The sequence below is a fragment of the Zalophus californianus genome, chromosome 14 (assembly GCF_009762305.2).
Source record: "Zalophus californianus isolate mZalCal1 chromosome 14, mZalCal1.pri.v2, whole genome shotgun sequence".
In the NCBI taxonomy this organism is placed as follows: domain Eukaryota; kingdom Metazoa; phylum Chordata; class Mammalia; order Carnivora; family Otariidae; genus Zalophus; species Zalophus californianus.
Window position 1 is genome coordinate 19,308,428 of NC_045608.1, and position 8,985 is coordinate 19,317,412.

Consider the following 8,985-nt stretch of genomic DNA (forward strand, 5'->3'; position numbering starts at 1 on the left):
GTCAGTTAAGCAACCAACTCTTGGTTTCAGCTCAGGTCATGATCTCAGGGTCTCAGGATCACACCCCCTATCCAGCTCCATGCTCAGTGGGGAGTCTGCTTGGGATTCTCTCTCTCCCTCTGCCCCTCCCCCCCACTTGTGCTCTCTCTCTCTAAAATAAATAAATAAATCTTTTTAAGAACTTGTGGGGCTTTCACACAATGGAAAACTATGCACACATAAATATGAACTAACATCTGCTTAACATACAATGAACGTGATTCGCAAATATTTTCTCAGGCTGCTTTCAAATGTTTTTCTTTGCCTTTGGTTTTCAGAAATTTAATGATCCTGTGTCTTTGGTTCATTCAGCTCCTTGAATGCATCTGTACATTTATGTGTTTTGACAAATTTGGAAAATTTTCAGCCATTATTTCTCTGAGTACATTTTCAACCTCACTATCTTCCTCTCCTCCAGTCTCTGATGACCCAGATATTAGAGATTTTGTCACAGTTCCATAGGTCCCGAGTCTCTGTTTATTTTCCAGTCTGTTTTCTCTCTGTGGTTCAGATTGGGTCATTTCTATTACGCTGTACTTCAGTTCACTGTTTTTCTCCTGTCCCTTCCATTCTGCTGTTAGCTGACCCACTAAGCTCTTTATTTCGGTGATTATATTGTTCTCTTCTAAAATTTCCATCTGTTTCTTTTTCGTATCAGCCATTTCTTTGCTGAGATGCCCTAGTTCTTTGCTGAGGATCTGTCTTTTTTTTTTTTTTCCACTTGTTTCAAGCATGTTCGTAATTGCACGTGGAAGCATTTGCATCGTGGCTTCTTTAAAATCATTGTGAGATCGATCATTCCAGCATCTCACGTCCTCTTGGTGTTGACACCTCTTGGTTGTCTTTTTTTCATTTCCGTTTGAGATCTTTCTGGTTCTTGCTATGACAAGGGATTTTTGACTGAAGCCTGGACATTTGTGTATTATGTTCTGAGACTCTGAATTGTGTTCGAAGCTTTGGTTTTAGCTGGCTTTTTCTGACACTGCCCTGGCAGGGCACGTGGTAGGTAGGGATTGCCACCCAGTTACTGCCAGGGGAGGTAGAAGCCCAGACTTCCTGCCATTGACACCTGAAGGAGGGTGGGGTTCCTGTTACTTCCGGGGGGGGGGCGGGGAATGGGTTCCAGCTCCCCAGAAGGACTCCACCAACACTGAGGTGGGCGTGGCCTTGTTACCATGGGGGCGTGGTGAAATTCCTGCTTCTTCCTTAGGCTTCTTCTGGTCACTCCAATGGGGAGGGGGAGGGACGCCTTCTTTCTGCCAGCTGGAGGCGGAAGTCCAGGGAGGGGCTCCCTGCTGGTTGGTGAGGATTGAAGTTCTACCTCCTTACCTGGACCCCTCTGACACCAAGCCAGCAGGACTGTTGGGGCACCACCTTGTTACAGCTTCATAAAGGTAGAAATCTAGGATCCCTGTCAGTCTTTGCTGGCGTGGGGGTGGAGGTGGCTATGGATTTTTCTGTTTGGAAGCAGGAGAGCAGTTGTTGTCTAAAAGTCTTCTGTCCTGCTAGGCTGGCTCTTTCCTGGTCCTTTGCCTAGAAAGAGCAGGCTTTTGTTGGAGTTTTGTTTTTTGTTTTGTTTTGGTTTTTTTGTTTGCCCCTGTTGTTTGGTTTCTGGGTTTCCAGGCTCTTCAGCTCCAACTTTGGGATATTTGAAGCCAAGAGCAATCTCAGATTACTCACTGATGCATCCCTCCCCAAGTCTCGAGGTCCTTAGTTCATTTCTCTTCTTCTCTCTACTTGTCAAAGTCTTATGTTTGTCTTACATATAATATCCAGGGTTTCTAGTTGTACTTGATGGGAGGACTAGGAAAAAGTACATATATTTCGTCTTCCCAGAAACAGAAGTCTTAGTTTCCATTACTTGAAAATAAGGAAGTTATGGGGCGCCTGGGTGGCTCAGTCGGTTAAGCGTCTGACTCTTGATCTCAGCTCAGGTCTTGATCTCAGGGTTGTGAGTACAAGCCCCGTGCTGGGCTCCACAGAATAAATAAAATAAATAAAATAAAATGATAAAATAAAACGAAATGTTATAACACGTCCCACGTCAACCCCACATTCCACGTTAAATCCTCAACCGATTTCCTAAAATGCAACCAAAACACAACTAAAGTTCTGTATGTGAGTGACAAACTCTCACTGAGGCTATAGAATGCCTACACTGCCATCACATAATCACTATCATGGCAGTTAACAGTTGCTTTGGTTCGGTGGCTGCCCGAGGCTGAAAGTGGAGGAGGAATGGGCTGCCAAGGTGCACAAGCAGATTTGGGACACGATGGATGTGTACTTTACTTTGATTGTGGCAATGGTTTCCCACATGTGCGCCATCTGTCAAGAATTACTGAATTGCACACTTAAAATGGATGCAGGCTCTTGTATATAAAGTATATTTCAATAAAGCTCCTGGAAAGAGAAATAAACAGTAGTGCTGTTCATAATGACATGGCTTCTCTTAGCAGCCATGACATAAGAGACTCCTACCTGTGGTTGATGTGGGACGTGTTTTTCGATCTCTGATCTGGATGTTCCACCCATTGTATTTAGGCATCAGAAGTGCTCTGTCCAGCATTTTGTTTAAAATGTTGCATTGAGGGCCGCCTGGATGCCTCAGTCGTTAAGCATCTGCCTTCGGCTCAGGTCATGGTCCCAGAGTCCTGGGATCAAGCCCCACATCGGGCTCCCTGCTCCATGGGAAGCCTGCTTCTCCCTCTCCCACTCCCCCCTGCTTGTGTTCCCTCTCTCGTTGTGTCTGTCAAATAAATAAATAAAATCTTAAAAAAAAATAAAACGTTGCATTGAATTTTGAAGACAGAAATGCAATTTTTCCTCTACAGATATCAACGCACACTGAGAGATGCATACATTCCATGAAGTTTGGGTATGAAAAACTGAAACTGGGAAATGACACTTAGGAACTTTCTGTGGGATATGCTTGGATGTATGAACGTAACTTATGTCGCTGTGATTCTAATATGTTAAACATAAAGTAACTCTGTTGACAATGTAAAACTAAATATTGTCTCACATCTCTTAAATGTGAAAGCTTTTGTTTACTTCATTATGTCTTTGAGGGGAGTTGTACCTGAACATCTATGTACTGATGTATGTATTTTTTATTATATATATATTTTTTTATTTATTTATTACTGGAGTATAGTTGACATCCAATGTTTTATTAGCTTCAGGTGTATGACATATTGATCGACAATTCTATACATTACTCAGCGCTCACCATGGTAAGTGTAGTCACCATCTGCCACCATACAACTTTTATTACAATATTGTCCATTATATTCTGGTACTTTTCATCTCTGTGACTTATTTATTTTACCACTGGAAGTTGCACCTCTTAATCCCCCTCACCTGTCTTGCTCATCCCTCTGGCAACAACCACTTTGTTCTCTGTATTTATGAGTCTGTTTCTTTGTTCATTTGTTTTGTTTTTTAGATTTCACATATAGGTGAAATCATATGGTATTTGTCTTTCTCTGAATTTCACTTAATGTAATACCCTCTAGGTCCATCCATTGTTGCAAATGGCAAGATCTCATTCTTTTTTATGGCTGAGTAATATTCCACTGTGCACATGTGTATACACCACATCTTCTTAATCCCTTCATCTATCAGTGGACACTTATGTTGCTTCCATGTCTTGGCTATTGTAAATAATGCTGCAATAAACATAAGGTTTGGGTTGATACTCAGTAGCGGAATTACTGGATCAAAACAGCATGGTACTGGCACAAAAACAGACACATAGATCAATGGAACAGAATAGAGAGCCCAGAGACAAACCCATGATTAATAGCCAATTAATCTATGAAAAATGAGGCAAGAATATGCAGTGGGAAAAAGACAGTCTCTTCAATAAATGGCGTTGGAAAAACTGGGCAGCTACATGCAAAAGAATGAAACTAGACCGCTTTCTCACACCAGAAGCTCAAAATGGATTAAAGACCTAAATGTAAGACCTGAAACCATAAAACTTCTGAAAGGAAACATAGGCACTGACGTCTTAGACATCAGCCTCAGTAACGTATTTATGTCTCCTGAGGCAAGGGAAACAAAGCAAAAATAAACTAGGGACTACACCGAAATAGAAAACTTTTGCACAGTGAAGGAAACCATCCACAAAATCAAAAGGCAACCTACTGAATGGGAGAAGATATTTGCAAAAGATAGATCTGATAAGGGGTTACTATCCAAAATATATAAAGAACTGATACAACTCAACACCCCAAAACCAAACAACCCAATTAAAAGGGGGCAGAGGATCTGAATAGACGTTTTTCCAAAGAAGATACACAAATGGCCAACAGCCACATGAAAATATGCTCATCATCACTCATCATCAGGGAAATGCAAATCAAAACCACCATGAGCTATCACCTCACACCTGTCAGAATGGCTGGTGTCAAAACCACAAGAAATAACAAGTGTTGGCGAGGATGCAGAGAAAGGGGAACACTTGCACACTGTTGGTGGGCATGCAAACTGGCGCAGCTACTCTGGAAAACGCTATGGAGGTTCCTCAAAAATTAACAATAGAGTTACCATGTGATCCAGTAATTCCGCTACTGGGTATTTACCCAAAGAAATTGACCTGCATATTTTTATTGTGCGTCTATTCTGTTTTCTTTCCTTGGTAATACAGACAAGACACTGTGTCGGTGGATTGTATCACCTGTGAATTTCATTTCAGAATTGTAAAGGCGGCACGACAGATCATTTGTTATGAAAAGATGTTGCACCTCATAGTGTTGATACCCCCTAGATCAAACTAGACCTGAGGGTGTACGATCCCAACCTCTTAGCCACTACACTGACAGTTTAAAATTAAATAGACTCTTCCATTTCATGGACCAATACATGCATTTTTAAAAGCTAATTGGAGTGGGGCGCCTGGGTGGCTCAGTTGGTTGGGCGACTGCCTTCGGCTCAGGTCATGATCCTGGAGTCCCGGGATCAAGTCCCGCATCGGGCTCCCTGCTCAGCGAGGAGCCTGCTTCTCCCTCTAACCCTCCCCCTCTCATATACTCTCTCTCTCTCTCATTCTCACTCTCTCAAATAAATAAATAAATCTTTAAAAAAAAAAATAAAAGCGAATTGCAGTTGGCATTTCTTTCTTCCATCCTGACTCATACAATTAGAGATGGTTTCTTTTTACTGCTTCCCGTTTCCATGGTCTTTCTGCTCTCATGGTCAAGGCTGTGAGCTTTTCTGAAAGCAAAAATTGCGTCTCTTCCTGCTTATGACTTTCCCCATATTGTAGCCAGAAGGGTGGGTGTGGTGAGGATGCAGGTTTGTTGACCACCTCTTTTGTGTTCAAGGTCTGGACACAGCCACAGCCACAGCATCTGCGTGTGGCCCCCTGCGCCGGGGACTGTGCTCGGTGCTTCGTAGACACGACCTCCCCCCGAATAGTGTGACAATCCTGCTACAGATGTATTAGTACCCTGGTCTTGCAGATGTGGGAAGGGAGGGCTGAGCAAATGCTTGTCCAAAGTTGGTCCGGGCAAGGAGCGAGGTCAAGTTTGAACCCCCAGTCTGTGGCACTCTGCAGCCTATGTAAAGTGGGCTTTGCTCTCCCTGTGTATTTTTATTGTTATATATATACTCTCATCATTGAAGTGGAGTTAACACAATGTTGTATTAGTTTCAGGTGTGCAGCATAGTGATTTGACAATTCTATGTATCAGCATGCATCACAACAAGTATAGGCACCATCTGTCACCATATGACATTACTGCAATATTAATCAACAGCGTTCCCTATGCTATACTTTTCGCCCCGTGACTTATTTTATAACTAGAAGCCTGTACCTCTTGATCCGCTTCATCTGTTTTGCCCATGCCCCCCCCCACCTCCCCTCCGGCCACCCCCAGTTTTCTCTGCAGAGAGGGAGGCAGTGCAACATAGGATCAGGAGGATGGGCAAGTCATTTCACCTTTCCGAGCCTCTGTTTCCCCATCTGTAAAGTGGGTTCATAATAGTGGCTTCATCTTGGAGTGGTTGTGAAGATTTAATGAGACGACACATGTCGATCATTTAGCATAGCCACTGGTGTTTATAAGACAGAAATAAATGTTAATTTCCTCCCTCTGTTCCTTCCCGGTGGGAAATTTTACTCAATTGTGGTTCAGTGAATGGCCTTGGAGATGTCACTTAGACCCAGGTCTATCTAATGCTAAAATCAAAATAATATGATATTAAAAAAAATAAAACCTAGACTTGTGTCCCTCCTCCTGCAAACATGTGTGATGGAGACCCCCTCTGGGCGCTGCAGCATGCGCTTAAGTTCCATCTTTAAGTGGAAGGTGTTTCCTAGTTTTTTTGGTGTGTGTTTTTTTTTTAAGATTTATTTATTTATTTTAGAGAGAGGGGGAAGGGGAGAGAGCACGAGCAGGGAGAGGGGCAGAGGGAGAGAATCCTTAAGCGGACTTTCGCTGAGCATGGAACCCAATGTGGGGTTCGAGCTCATGACCCTGAGATCATGACCTGAGAAGAAATCAAGAGTCAGCCACCCAACCCACTGAGCCACCCAGGTGCCCCTGGTGTTTCCTGGTCTTTGTTTCTGTTTTCTTACAGTTCCTTCGGTTGTTACAGTCCGAGACTAAGATGCAGTTCTGAATAGTCCACAGAAGACCACGGAGGAGAAAAGATTCTGGTCCCCGAAAAGAAAAGGAGATACCTCCCATCCACCAGCCATGTGGCTCCATCCTGGCTTGCAGCTAGTAGTCCCAGGGCACAGCGGCTTCGGTACCTGCTTCTAAACCGGGTTTGAATCCCAATCCCTCCACTTACTGGGTGAGCGTGGCCATGTGACCACCTCTGTGAGCCTCAGTTTCCCCATCTGTAAAATGAATCTTGATGCTGTACTTCATAGGGTTTTCCTGTGATGGTTACACCACCTAATGGGAGGGAGGTGCCAGGCAGTGAGAAACATAGGCCCACAAGAGGTAGGGAGTGGGGAGGGCTCACCTGCCTGAGACTGGGAGAAGAGTCTGCTTTCTGAGACCACTCCCAGCTCTGCGCCCAGGAGCACCTCTCATCCGATATGGCCCTCCCCATCTCCCTGAGCCCTGCCAGCCCCTGCAGAGTTACCTCGGCTTTCACGTGCCAAGCGGCACCCCAGTAGATGACATTCCTGGGCACGTGCTACCCTCTACCCCTGAAGGGTTTGTGTATCTCTCCAGGGTGGCATAAGTTTCTGGAAGCATCAAGAGGTGTGAGTCTCCCAAGTCTGGATCCCTCGCTGCCCTTCACACCGTAGGTGCTCAATAAATATCATTTCCCAGGTGACTTATCAGAGGGTGAGGTGAGTTACAAGAACATTAACGACGGTCATCACAATAATGATCCAATAATAGCTAATTACCAAGTCTCAGGTGCCGTAATAGGCTCTGTCCACAGCAGCTGAGCTCTGGGGCAGGAACCGTTACTATAAATTCCATCCGGCAAAAGAAGAAACTGAAGTCCCGAGAAGGCACACGGCTGATTAGATGGGAATTTTGGTCCACGTTCTTAAACCCCTGTACTCACCTGAGCCTCTTAGACTGGCGATTCAAAATGAAAAGAAACAGAATTTTGACTACAAAGCCAATGCACTTTCACTAAAACCTTGAAAATCACAAAAAGAAGAATAACCCTTCCAAATCCCTCCACCTGGAGATAACTAGTATGAGCATGTTGGAGTGTATATTTGCAATATATACGCTACACAAATAGAACAATTACATGTAGCGTTTATGTATTCATATAATGCCCATATAGACATATACATGTTGTATGATAAAAAAAATTAGCTGGCCTTTGTCTCTGGTTCCTGGGGTAGAGCTCTAAACTTTGAAATTTCCCAGGTAATAGGACTGTCTTCGTTAAGCATGGTAGGACCCCAGGACCACAGAGTGTATCAGGTAACTTCGTGGTGGTTCCCTAGAAGGTGTCAACAGGGGGGCTGGTCAGGCCAGAAAGACAAATCTCAAGATCAGAAGGCTGAGGCTTTGAGCCGGGTGCTATCAGCCCAGTGATCCAATCAATCATGCCTGCAAAACAAAACCCCAGTGTAAGCCTCTGGTGCTGAGGCTTGGGTGAACATCCTGGTTGGTGAGCACGTCAGTGTGCCCTCGGGCCTCATTTTACCATAATTAACCTCTTTCAGGTCCTGTCTCCAAAGAAGGTGTGGATCCAAGCTCAGCCTGTCTGATTGTGTTGACAAACAAAAGATGCATCAAGACCCAGAAGGACAGGGAGCGAGGCCATTTTCAGGGGACAGCAGGGAGAAGTCTTGCTAATTCCTCCCGCACTACCAAGAAACCCTTCCTAGAAGTCGGCGCTTTGCCCCGGATTACAAGGTGCAAACATAGCTGCCCTTCCTCACTCTCCTCCCCGTCGCCTGCCGAACCACCACATGAATCCTGCTCTCCTTGAAGGCAGCAGGTCATCTTGGCAATCAGAAATCCCGCCAGCTGGACTCGGTTCAAGTTCAGTTGCGTCCCCCTGACTGGCCAGAACCCATCCATCTCTGTTGAAATACTCGGCCGATAATAGCCAAGGGGATGAGACCAGCGCAGGAAAACGGATTGCTAACAGATTGGCTTGCTTGGCCTCCAACTCGGGATAATATATGAGCAGCGAGGTAAAATGAATGGAGCCTTGGCTAAGTCCTTTCGTACCTCCTTAGGGGCCTTGTCGCTTCTACCAAGGGTCCTTGGAGCTGTTACTTCACAAACAGCAGGCAAAAAAAAAAAAAAAAAAAAAAAAAAGTAAATTGTGTACTCACAGACTCCTAAAAATATTGCCCAATGATCTTGAAAAAATTAATGTCCTGTGACATGTTAACATAATTTTCCATGACTGAGGTGTTGAATGTCAGTTCTGTATATATTTATGTATATAGAAGCCAACCCAGACTAGGGCATAATATTTTTAATTTTTCACGTCTCT

The 8,985-nt window shown here is 44.3% G+C and overlaps 1 long non-coding RNA gene across 2 annotated transcripts; it reads left to right on the forward strand.

Moving 5' to 3' along the window:
- Positions 1 to 1,283: 1,283 nt before the first annotated feature.
- On the forward strand, positions 1,284 to 8,739 carry LOC113913201. 2 transcript variants are annotated; one of them, XR_003517120.1, is made up of 3 exons: positions 1,284 to 1,433; positions 6,628 to 6,846; positions 8,201 to 8,739. It is a non-coding gene; the product is annotated as an uncharacterized LOC113913201 (long non-coding RNA). The 2 variants fall into 2 exon arrangements; XR_003517121.1 differs by having other exon boundaries at positions 6,628 to 6,798.
- Positions 8,740 to 8,985: the final 246 nt, after the last annotated feature.